Source organism: Staurois parvus, unplaced genomic scaffold (genome assembly GCF_062004578.1).
Source record: "Staurois parvus isolate SC_StPar_1 unplaced genomic scaffold, SC_StPar_1.0 ptg000909l, whole genome shotgun sequence".
In the NCBI taxonomy this organism is placed as follows: domain Eukaryota; kingdom Metazoa; phylum Chordata; class Amphibia; order Anura; family Ranidae; genus Staurois; species Staurois parvus.
In genome coordinates, this window is record NW_028318705.1 from 289,553 (window position 1) to 303,026 (window position 13,474).

Here is a 13,474-nt window from a genome sequence, read left to right on the forward strand (position 1 = left end):
TGTAAATATACGCTATGTGCACAATTATTAGTCAAGTTGTATTTTTGAGGATTAAATTCATTGTTGAATAGCTCCAGTGCTCTCGGTCAATCCAAAATGTTAACAAACCTTAAACCTGAATACGTAGAAAAGTAAAAGTGAGGTTTTGGCTTTCTTAGGAGAATATCTCTGTGCACAATTATTGGGCGACTATTAGTGTGCAGAATTAGTGTGCGCCATGCTTGAATTCACTGAGCTCCTGAGAGCTACCCATTCTTTCACCAATGTTTGTAGAAGCAGTCTGCATGCTTAGGGGCTTGATTTTATACACCTGTGTCCATGGAGGTGATTGCAACACCTTCCTAAGTCCACACAGCAATGGGCCCCAATAGCATCCTCACCCAGCACCTGTTTCCTTTTTAGATGATGTTGCCATCTTGAAGGTTGGGGAAAGAGGAGTCCAAGCAACAAAAACCTTGTAACTCTTTACTCGACTGCACTTGATTTACTGTATATATATACTTCCTTCCAGTCATCCCAGTGTTGAAGACACATTCATTTGTTGCACACAGATAGAAAACAGCAGAAATGAAGTCCAGGAGCAGCCCATACATGGGTTTTATCGGGTTTTGCCAAAGACTCATGACCCATGCCAAAGGGATATGAGTATTCCCATTAGTCCTGCACCTCTACTTCCATGCTTTCCCCCTAAGGGGAAGCTCCCAGAAGCTAGATCATTAAAGATTACATCTTTGCATTGTTTCTTATGACCAACCACCAGAGGACTCCTGCAATCCTTTTTATACAGAGCCCTCTTACTAGAATTGCAGGGCTGGCATTTCCTTATTATCTATGGTACATCCCACTCACTACTTTGGGGACCACTTCCTATTCTTCACTAGAGGGTTCCCAACCCTAATTATGGAAACATCTGAATGGCCAACTTAGGGAAATACACCAGAGCTCTCTGTGCCCCAATGTTACACCCCATCCTGTGTTTCTTACTCAGCAGAGTTTAGCTCCTGCAATTTGGAGACAAAAGAATTACTAATTGTGGAACAAGTCAGGATGACACTGAACCTCTGCCAACCATTCTTATTATTTGGTGGCTCTAGCAACATCTGTACAATTATCTTCTCTTAAAAGTGGCTGGCTTAGTGTCCCACCACTAGTTATTTGCTCATCAATCACTATGGAGGGGTGATGTGACCCTCAAATACAGACAGTCTTCTTTACCCGTTGCTATACAGCCTAGTCTGCATTCTGTAAGTCCTTCATATCATTTTACTCTATGTGTAGCAGAGCATGACTATACCTGGCATTTACAGAGCTGTTGGATATTCCAGATCTAATTAATTCTTCTTCAACCACTCACTGGAGTAAGCATCAGCTAATCTGCAATCCGGACTAGAATGTGGAATTAATATTCTCTTGTAACCTCAGATCTGGCTTGCAGTGTGGGAAGCACAGAGCAGTGATGGAAAATCACAGATTTCTGTATTGAATTTTTATTTCACCCTAGCCATAACAACCATTATTTTTATCTACCAGTTTCTACATATATAGCCTGTGATTTAATAAAATGTAATAAAATTTTCTGCTGGGGAAGTAGAAAGAAATTAAACTCTTTTAATTTGGTTTTGGGTGCGTTAGATAATCATAACTAGTTTCATATTGAAATGGATGATACAAAATGGTTACTTTTTTGGAATGTTCAGCCTTGAACCTTCACCTTCTGCTGGTCATTATTCAGCTCTGCAGTTCAGATCTCTGCTGTTCACACCTGAACTCATTAGTGGGCTTCATTGAGAGGCCAGAACTTCAAACCCATGGCTGATCATTAGGTTTGTGTGTTTTTTCATGCCCTGGATAGAAGTCTGTCTCAGAATTCTTTCTCACTGCTCTTGCTTTTGATTGCTCCCATGAATTGTGTTTATACTAAGCGTGTCTGTGCTTATCCTGTCAATTGGCTTCTCATCGGATCTATTGGAACCTGTTGTCTGCACTTGACCTGGTCTTCAGTCTTCTAGCTCTACTGCTGAGGACTTATACTACTGTAAGATAGGGTTGTCACCTCATTCCTTTAAAACTGAACACATATTAATTACTCAGGTTCTGTGGCTGATTAAGGTGCTAATTAAACTGACTTAGTGCCTTGTCTTTATTAAATTAGCCTCAGAACCTGTGCATTTAATATTTTTTACATAGTTACATAGTTAGTCTGGCTGAAAAAAGACAAAAGTCCACCCAGTTCAACCATTAAAAAAAAAAAAAAAAGTTATAATCCTATACCCACAGTTGATCCAGAGGAAGGCAAAAGAAAAACCCAGCAAAGCATGATCCAATTTGCTCCTGCTGTGAAAAAAATTCCTTCCTGATCCACTGAGAGGCAATTGGATATTCCCTGGATCAACTTTACCTATAGATGTTATATCCAGTTATATTCTGTGTATCCAAGAAAGAATCCAGGACTTTTTTAAAGCAATACACTGAGCTGGCCAGAACCAACTCTTGACGGAGTTTATTCCACATTTTTACAGCTCTTACTGTGAAGAAACCTTTACATGTTTGGAGATTACATTTCTTTTCCTCCAGACGTAAAGAGTGCCCCCTTGTCCTCTGTGATGACCTCAGTGTGAATAACTCTATACCGAGTTCACTATATGAACCACTGATGTATTTATACATGGAGATCATATCCCCCCTTATGTATTATACATGGAGATCATATCCCCCTTATGTATTATACATGGAGATCATATCCCCCCTTATGTATTATACATGGAGATCATATCCCCCCTTATGTATTATACATGGAGATCATATCCCCCTTATGTATTATACATGGTGATCATATCCCCCCTTATGTATTATACATGGAGATCATATCCCCCTTATGGATTATACATGGAGATCATATCCCCCCTTATGTATTATACAAGGAGATCATATCCCCCCTTATGTATTATACATGGAGATCATATCCCCCCTTATGTATTATACATGGTGATCATATCCCCCCTTATGTATTATACATGGAGATCATATCCCCTCTTATGTATTATACATGGAGATCATATCCCCCCCCCCTTATGTATTATACATGGAGATCATATCCCCCCCTTATGTATTATACATGGAGATCATATCCCCCTTATGTATTATACATGGAGATCATTTCCCCCCTTATGTATTATACATGGAGATCATATCCCCCCTTATGTATTATACATGGAGATCATATCCCCCCCTTATGTATTATACATGGAGATCATATTCCCCTGATGTATTATACATGGTGATCATATCCCCCCTTATGTATTATACATGGAGATCATATCCCCCCTTATGTATTGTATATGAAGATCATATCCCCCTTATGTATTATACATGGAGATCATATCCCCCCTTATGTATTATACATGGAGATCGTATCCCCCCTTATATATTATACATGGAGATCATTTCCCCCCCTTATGTATTATACATGGAGATCATATTCCCTCTTATGTATTATACATGGAGATCATATCCTCCCTTATGTATTATACATGGAGATCATATCCCCCCTTATGTGTTATACATGGAGATCATACTCCCTCTTATGTATTATACATGGAGATCATATCCCCCCTTATGTGTTATACATAATGATCATATCCCCCCTTATGTGTTATACGTGGAGATCATACCCCCCCTTATGTGTTATACGTGGAGATCATATCCCCCCTTATGTGTTATACGTGGAGATCATATCCCCCTTATGTATTATACATGGAGATCTTATCCCCCCTTATGTATTATACATGGAGATCGTATCCCCCCTTATATATTATACATGGAGATCATTTCCCCCCCTTATGTATTATACATGGAGATCATATTCCCTCTTATGTATTATACATGGAGATCATATCCTCCCTTATGTATTATACATGGAGATCATATCCCCCTTATGTATTATACATGGAGATCATATCCCCCCTTATGTGTTATACATAATGATCATATCCCCCCTTATGTGTTATACGTGGAGATCATATCCCCCCTTATGTGTTATACGTGGAGATCATATCCCCCCTTATGTGTTATACGTGGAGATCATATCCCCCCTTATGTGTTATACGTGGAGATCATATCCCCCCTTATGTGTTATACGTGGAGATCATATCCCCCCTTATGTATTATACGTGGTGATCATATCCCCCCTTATGTATTATACGTGGAGATCATATCCCCCCTTATGTATTATACGTGGAGATCATATCCCCCCTTATGTATTATACGTGGAGATCATATCCCCCCTTATGTATTATACGTGGAGATCATATCCCCCCTTATGTATTATACATGGTGATCATATCCCCCATTATGTATTATACATGGAGATCATATCCCCCTTATGTATTATACATGGTGATCATATCCCCCTTATGTATTATACATGGAGATCATATCCCCCCTTATGTATTATACATGGAGATCATATCCCCCCTTATGTATTATACATGGAGATCATATCCCCCTTATGTATTATACATGGAGATCATATCCCCCCTTATGTATTATACATGGAGATCATATCCCCCCTTATGTATTATACATGGAGATCATATCCCCCCTTATGTATTATACATGGTGATCATATCCCCCCTTATGTATTATACATGGAGATCATATCCCCCCTTATGTATTATACATGGAGATCATATCCCCCTTATGTATTATACATGGTGATCATATCCCCCTTATGTATTATACATGGAGATCATATCCCCCCTTATGTATTATACATGGAGATCATATCCCCCCTTATGTATTATACATGGAGATCATATCCCCCCTTATGTATTATACATGGAGATCATATCCCCCCTTATGTATTATACATGGTGATCATATCCCCCCTTATGTATTATACATGTTGATCATATCCCCCCTTAATCTCCTCTTCTCAAGAGAGAATAAATTCAGTTCCTCTAATCTTTCCTCATAGCTGATCTCCTCCATGCCTCTTATCAGTTTGGTTGCCCTTCTCTGTACTTTCTCCAGTTCCCCAATGTTCTTTTTGTGAATTGGTGCCCAAAACTGAACTGCATATTTCAGATGAGGTATTACTAATGATGTGTTTAATATGTGTTCAGTTTTAAGGGGATGAGGTATCAACCCTACTGTAAGATCTAATACAAATACTTTACAAAACTGTCCACCAACAGTTAAGTAAAGTGCCCACCAGCTACCCCTACCTCTTCTTCAAGATCCAGCTTCTGAGATATCAGCTACATCTACCTAGGGCCAATATTGGGCAACAAGTCCAATGTAAAAACTGTACGCTGGTCTTTACTTTTACTGTGTTACAGCATTCTTGAAGTAAGAGAGTGTTCCAAAAGAACATAATCAACATTATATGTATATGATCACTACTTGCAAGTACAGGCTTATATTAAAACAGACCTACAGACATTGAAGGTTTATATTGTTATTAGTGCCCATTTAACCAGATGGTGTCTGCAGTTATGCTATTAATGATCTCTTAGACATGATGTCCTATGCCATGAAAACCTTAATCAAAACTTTAAAGCCGAACTTCATGATTTATTTCTAAAAAATAGGCTTGCCCCCACACATTGCAAGGGATGCGTGTCACATCTAGGGGTAGATGAATGATGTGGTTTTCCTCTGCTCTGGTAGTCTTTGGTACACTCCTCCTTTCTCTGATGCTGTGAGTTGGGTTGGATGGGTTCTTGCCATCCTCACCTTCAATGCTGGACTATTCTTGCATTGTACTTGATGATTTCTGTGAGCACTGTATAAAAGAGGCTTCAGGGGACCAGTCACATAGCATAGAGGTAGCCTACCAGAGCAAGGGATAAGGTGTGCATTACAACATATTGCTCTACCCATAGAGTGTTTAACCCTTGTAGTACAGGAAAGAGGGATCTGCCAGGGTAGATAAAAAAAAATAGAGTTCGAGGTAAGAACTAGGAGTGCAGATGTTGCTAGACCTCATTTTCAAATTACAGCTCTGATTCCTAATGGGGAAGACTCAATCAACATGGTTCCCAATCATGGAGATAACCATTGTAATGATCACAGCTCATTCATGAAAAATCTCCAGTCCGGTGGGCTATATCCATTGTTGACATCAATCAGGATTCACAGTAGCAACATTTCCCCGCCATAGTTCTTGGCTCTGTTGCCACCCATGTTGAGTTTTGATTGCTCCTGCCAGGTTTGGCAAATTCTTCAGCCACCCAGTTGGAGTTCATCCACATTTTACTTGGTCCATAATGCCTCATTCTATGGATTCTTTCTCCTTGGCTTACTCTGCTTGTTATTGCACTCCCCAATCCTCTTGTTCCTCAGTTTCTTCAGGTAGTTTTTTCAGCTGCCACTTTATAGAGTCCGGCATAACAGCATGGATGAGAACATCGTTGTGTGAGTTAGTATTAGTTCAGCAATCTCTGATAGCCTCAAGGTGTCCATTGTAGTTTGATAACTCAGGGGATTTATGGATTGACCTCAGTACTACACTTGTTTTTCTTGACCCTGCTGGAACTTTCCTTGCCTTGACCCCTGCTGTGTTTCCTGATGATCTTACCTAGTTGGAAAATGACCTTTTGGCCTGGTTAGGTATCAGATGCTACCAGCATGACAAACACAGGGACTGCACTCTGAAAGGGCCTGCTACTTGTTTTGCAAACCCACCTACAGAAGTTCTGGTGAAGACCAGGTTCAACCAGAGCCTGTACCTTGATGTACTCACCAAAGCAGACATACATACCTAAGAACTCTGTTTTACCATTGAAGCAGAAGTCTAATTAAAAACACAAAAACACAGTAGATCCGTTATTTTTTCTCTTTAACAGGCTGGCAATGCTGTCTGCACTGGAATCACACAGGAGCATTGTTACTCTTCTGGAAGTCTCTGTACTTTTGTTGTATGTCTTTGGATTAGTCCTTAAGGACGACCTCATGCTATTGCTTATATATAGTCCATTTGTAGACTCAAACCATGCTGTTAGGTTGAGGATGTCTAGAAGAAAGAAAAAGTTGCAAAAGATAGGACAAGACTGTATTGCTTAAAGTGTATTTAACATTTTTGCTTTGCATTCCTTCTCCCCAACTTGTCTTCTCCCTGGGTCTGGTTGTCAGGTGGCTTGATCTCCTTTCAGGGAGTCATGGATGTACCTTTGCACGCATGCTCCTGGACAATACCTACGTGAATTCATAGAAAGACATAGACTGTTGGGAAGCCACTTCCCTGCTCCCCATTCTCCCTGCTTCTGTGTGGTCCATTCTGAACTGTGCATGAGATATTCTCAGGGATACCTGAACGTTCGAGGAAGCTGCTCTGGGACTTTGAGCCGGTGGCAGTGTTTATTGATCAATGCAAGATTTTTGTCCAAATATTCAGCAAAATGTGTATGGTTGTAAGTGTAATAAATGCAAAGCAACACAGTCATTAAAAAAAGGGAGAATTTAATTCTACTTTAAGTGCACTGAGATAAGGGACATGTGTATGCTGTCTGGCAGGGGTGTCTGGTTCACAAGTCTGGCTGAGCAGAATTATTTTAGTAGGTAATGTATGTCTGTTCTGTCTCTCCAATCTAAGCATTGAAAGTGTGATCTCTGTAACTTACAGTTGTGATGAAAGTGCGATAACTTCAACCTCAGTTGAATACCACAGTCAAAGACTCAATCGGATGATATCTTTTAGATCTTGTGAAGTTTATTCCATAAACTGAGAGAATCTTACAACAATGAACATCTGATAGGTCAAAAGATCATAATGTGATCTGCTTCATGACATGAGGCTAGAAGCTGCAATGCCTTACTGGGAAAAGGGGTGGCGGTATCTATACAGCATTAACTAAACCAAAGGAAAGGGAGGAGCAGAGACAAAATATATTTATATAAAGTGCAGCGCTAAAATATGAACCAAGGAAATGATAAAAACAAATGAACAATCAATAAAAATGAATCAATATGAGATAAGATGGATATGGATAAATGATCCCTAATAAATCTAAATGTATATAAAAGTTCAAACGAAGATATGGACCAGGAAATCAATGTATAAATTAAAGTGCTCAGGTGACATAGAAGTCCAGTATCTGTGCAGTAGTGATAAACAATGCGCACTCACCGGATGCGCATGTTAAATGCGCTTTTGTGTGTAAAAAATCCAGATGTCATCTGATAGTGGGTGGTCCTCCCTCTGTTTAGTATGAGGCTGGTTTGGGTGGTCCTCTTTCTCTGGGGATCCCCCTGTATGTTCCTGGTGGATAGCATCCCTCTGGGTAAGCAGGATTCCACTATGTGGTAATGATCCGTCCAAGGAATCTGTATATGTACTAAAGTACTCCCCCAGGGGATGACAAGGATACTTCCATAGTGTAGTCGGTAGTAAAAGCTTTATTGTGATGCATCAAGGTAAAATCACATTAAGAGTAGTTTCAGACAGTGATTAATGAAAACTGACCGTCTGGTGTAGCAAGATGGCCGCCGGAGCTCCACGTTGCTCCGGCGGCGTGACGTCACGGAGTGGTGTGGCTCCTCCTGACATGTTGAAATTAATATACCTTGATTCTCAATGGGAATAAATTGAATTGATTCTTTTGGTGGACCATAGCACATACATAGAATATCTGTTGCAGAAGTAGGCTTATCTGGGTGGTGTACAGCCAGAAAAGGCCACAGGAATGACCCCTTACTAGGGTTACCACCTCATCCCTTTAAAAGCAAACACATAAGAGACAAAATATAGAGAACACTTAAAGGCAATGTCCTTGTATGTTTTTCAACTGCCTTTACTTGCCGTTTAATTTTTGCTTTTACTTCAATTTTACAACTTTTTTTAAACTGAAAAAAAAAAATGGTGCCAAGAGTGATGGCACTGGGAAGTCAACAGTAAAGAATTCACCAGAATCCTCAGATGCATAAGAAGCTTTGTCATCTGGCGTTCTCATTCCTGAGCATCATTATCGGTCAGTGAGGTCATCCATCAACATATGGAGGCACTGGAAGAGGGCGGACATGAATTCTGCACCCCAGGAACTGGTTGAAGTTAAACATTGGGGCCCCCAAGGCATTCTGCAAGGTATACGAGTGGATTGCTAGAGGTGCTCGCTTGCCGTATCTGTATGTTTACCACCTAAGTGGGTGCAAAGTCATATAAAAAAAATCATTTTCAAAGAAAAGGAAATTTAGTTGCCAAAATATATTAGTGGTAGTGAAAGTATGGCATGGTCCATATTTCATATTTTTGTCTCCTGGTTCATCCATTCGACTTTTTCTTTCTGGTAAAGCAGGAAGAAATAAACCACCATAAATCCAGTACAAGAGGAAGGTCCCAAGAGTCTATTCCAGTCATTCACACCTCTCATATTAAAAACATGGAGCCCTCTGCTATTTGTCAGTTTAATATGGGACTCGGGAATAAGAGTTCAATGTGGCGGGGGTTGGGGAGTTAGAAGAGGGTGAGGGGGGTTAGGAGAGGACTTTCTGCTAGAATAATCAGAGGGGGCTTTACAAGGAAGGAAATTCTGTCTACTGTTTCAAACATGTAAAGGAGCTATATTGTGGTTTTCCAAGATCTGTGCATTGTAACTGCAGGATATAAGAGGGAGGGTATAGCGGCTCTTCATATATTTTATCTATTTATTATAACCGGGACTAAAAACTATTTTTTTAAAGCAGACCTCCAGCCAAAAACAACAAGAAAAAAATAGCCCTTTACAAGATAAAACAATTAAAACAGCTTTTGCGGCAATATTTATCCAGAGTCTACCTAGGCAGGCTTTTTCTCTGCCACAAGGTGCCCTCATTTAAATGCCCAGCATCATTCAAACCACTGAGCCCAGGTAATCCTGGGCCTGCCCTTAGCCTGGAACCAGCTCTCTCTATTACTTTGCTCTCTCCTCCTATCAGCATGCTTCTTGTCAGCACATGGACTGATTGGCTTCATGTACTCCCACTCACACTCCAGCCCTGTTGTATAGGGACTGCAGTAAGCTGATACAGGTCATATTCAGGTACTTACACTGCTTATATAATACGTTCAACAATGTATTATCAAATACAGAGCTGAATTAATTTGTATTTTATATCTACTACATGTCAGCTTTTATTATTATGTCTGAATCAGGTAAATATTGCATATTAATATTTTGCCGTTTCATATCATTGGGCAGCACAGTGGCTAAATGGTTAGCACTTCCGCCTGGCAGTACTAGGGTCATTGGTTCGATTCCCAGCCACGGCACCTCCTGCCTGGAGTTTGCATGTTCTCCCTGTGCCTGCGTGGGTTTCCTCCCACACTCCAAAGACATGCTGGTAGGTTAATTGGATCCTGTGTAAATTGTCCCTTGTATATGAATGTGAGTTAGGGACCTTAGATTGTATACCCCTTGAGGGTTAGGGACTGATGTGAATGTACAATATATATGTAAAGCGCTGAGCAAATTGAAGGTGCTATATAAGTACCTGAAATAAATAATAAATAAATATCAAGTTTCAGGTTCCATTTCACATGTTTACCAAACCAATCCTAACTGCTTTGCTGAAAAAGGTCTGTTTACAGAACTCTGTAGCTCAAGATGAGTTTAGACAAATTTAAGTGGATGTTTTTACAGCGGCTGCTTTTGTCTTTTGGGTTTTTTTTCTACAGCCAGTAAACCCCCCAGCATGTTATCCTATGTGTCCATCCACACATAGACTGTAATCAATGTTTTTTGACTGAAAAAAACTCCAGAACTAGTGGGTATCTAGAGGAGTTTTTTAGCTGTAACGCTGAAAAACGTGGCAAAAACACAGCAAACTGCGTGTTTGGACTTTTTTTGAGCAAAAAAAAATGCAAATGTGAAAAAACACGGCTAAACGCTACTGCAAAAATGCTAAAAAAACGCTGAAAACCTTACGTTTTTAATGTGACTTTACACAGCCAATGTTAGCGGCGTTATTAAAATGCCCCGTGTGCAAGGAGACTAAAGCTCAATAGTATAGCGATAGAGATTATAGAGATATTGATTATAAACTATGTTTTTCAGGCTTGTAGGACAAACAAATATCTTCAGTTATCTATATATGAGAACAGGGGCAGACTGACCATTTGGAAACTTGGGCACTGCCCGAGGGCCCGGGGGCAGTAGGGGTCCCCATGAGATGCCCCTGGTACCTTTTTCATAGGATTTTTTCAGTTTGGGCAAGGACACAGGGGCCCCATGATCCCGTATTGCCCGGAATATTATTATTATTATAGGATTATAACTTTTTTTTTTTTTTTTGGTTGAACTGGATGGACTTTTGTCTTTTTCCAGCCAGACTAACTACAGTGGGGATCGAAAGTTTGGGCACCCCAGCTAAAAATTTGTATTAATGTGCATAAAGAAGCCAAGGAAAGATGGAAAAATCTCCAAAAGGCATCAAATTACAGATTAGACATTCTTATAATATGTCAACAAAAGTTAGATTTTATTTCCATCATTTACACTTTCAAAATAACAGAAAACAAAAAAATGGCGTCTGCAAAAGTTTGGGCACCCTGCAGAATTTATAGCATGCACTGCCCCCTTTGCCAAGCTGAGACCTGCCAGTGTCATGGATTGTTCTCAATCATCGTCTGGGAAGACCAGGTGATGTCAATCTCAAAGGTTTTAAATGCCCAGACTCATCTGACCTCGCCCCAACAATCAGCACCATGGGTTCTTCTAAGCAGTTGTCTAGAAAACTGAAACTGAAAATAGTTGACGCTCACAAAGCTGGAGAAGGCTATAAGAAGATAGCAAAGCGTTTTCAGATATCAATATCCTCTGTTCGGAATGTAATTAAGAAATGGCAGTCATCAGGAACAGTGGAAGTTAAAGCAAGATCTGGAAGACCAAGAAAAATATCAGACAGAACAGCTCGCAGGTTTGTGAGAAAAACCAATTCAAAACCCACGTTTGACTGCACGATCCCTCCAGAAAGATCTGGCAGACACTGGAGTTGTGGTACACTATTCCACTATAAAGAGATACTTGTACAAATATGGTCTTCATGGGAGAGTCATCAGAAGAAAACCTCTTCTACGTCCTCACCACAAAAATCATCGTTTGAACTTTGCAAATGAACATATAGACAAGCCTGATGCATTTTGGAAACAAGTTCTGTGGACCGATGAGGTTAAAATTGAACTTTTTGGCCGGAATGAGCAAAGGTACATTTGGAGAAGAAGGGGCACAGAATTTAATGAAAAGAACCTCTGTCCAACTGTTAAGCATGGGGTTGGATCAATCATGCTTTGGGGTTGTGTTGCAGCCAGTGGCACAGGGAACATCTCACGAGTAGAAGGAAAAATGGATTCAATAAAATTTCAGCAAATTTTGGATGGTAACTTGATGCCATCTGTGAAAAAGCTGAAGTTAAAGAGAGGATGGCTTCTACAAATGGATAATGATCCTAAACACACCTCGAAATCCACGGGGGATTACATCAAGAGGCGTAAACTGAAGGTTTTGCCATGGCCTTCACAATCTCCTGACCTCAACATAATTGAAAATCTATGGATAGACCTTAAAAGAGCAGTGCGTGACAGACAGCCCAGAAATCTCAAAGAACTGGAAGACTTTTGTAAGGAAGACTGGGCAAAGATACCTCAAACAAGAATTGAAAGACTCTTGGCTGGCTACAAAAAGCATTTACAAGCTGTGATACTTGCCAAAGGGGGCAGTACAAGATATTAACTCTGCAGGGTGCCCAAACTTTTGCAGACGCCATTTTTTTGTTTTCGGTTATTTTGAAAGTGTAAATGATAGAAATAAAATCTAACTTTTGTTGACATATTATAAGAATGTCTAATCTGTAATTTGATGCCTTTTGGAGATTTTTCCATTTTTTCTTGGCTTCTTTCTGCACATTAATCTAAATTTTTAGCTGGGGTGCCCAAACTTTCGATCCCCACTGTATGTAACTATGAACAAAGGACACCTGACCTGGAGAAAAAAAACTCTAACGGCATTCGGGTTTTACCCCTGTTGCCACAGAGTGAATGTACATGTAGTTTCTGCATATTATTTATATATACAGCACCTAAAGCCTAACTTCAGGCAGGTTAAAAAAAAGTATATCCTCATTTGTTGAGAAAAGAATCTTGTATTCGATCTTTTCAGGGGAAGGATGGATCAATACCAGGGGCAGACTGACCATTTGGAAACTCGGGAACTGCCCGAAGGCCTGTGGTCAGTAGGGGTCCCCATGAGATGCCCCTGGTACCTTTTTCATAGGCTTTTTTGAGTTTGGGCAAAGACGCAGGGGCCTCATGATCCTCTATTGCCCGGGGGCCCCATGAGTTGTCAGTCCGCCTCTGTATGAGAGTGAGAGAGAGTCCAAAAGTAAGCTGCTCCTGCTGTACTCTCTCTTTATAAAACCCAGTGTGTCTGTCGTAGTGCACCCTGTATTATTTTTTTTAAAGCCAACACTTTGTATAAAGGTGCATGTTGGCCTATTAGAGGCG

The 13,474-nt window shown here is 40.2% G+C and overlaps 1 protein-coding gene across 1 annotated transcript in view; it reads left to right on the forward strand.

Moving 5' to 3' along the window:
- P4HA3 (prolyl 4-hydroxylase subunit alpha 3) overlaps nt 1–13,474 on the forward strand; it is a 110,485-nt gene that overhangs the window by 67,758 nt on the left and 29,253 nt on the right. The window lies entirely within an intron of this gene.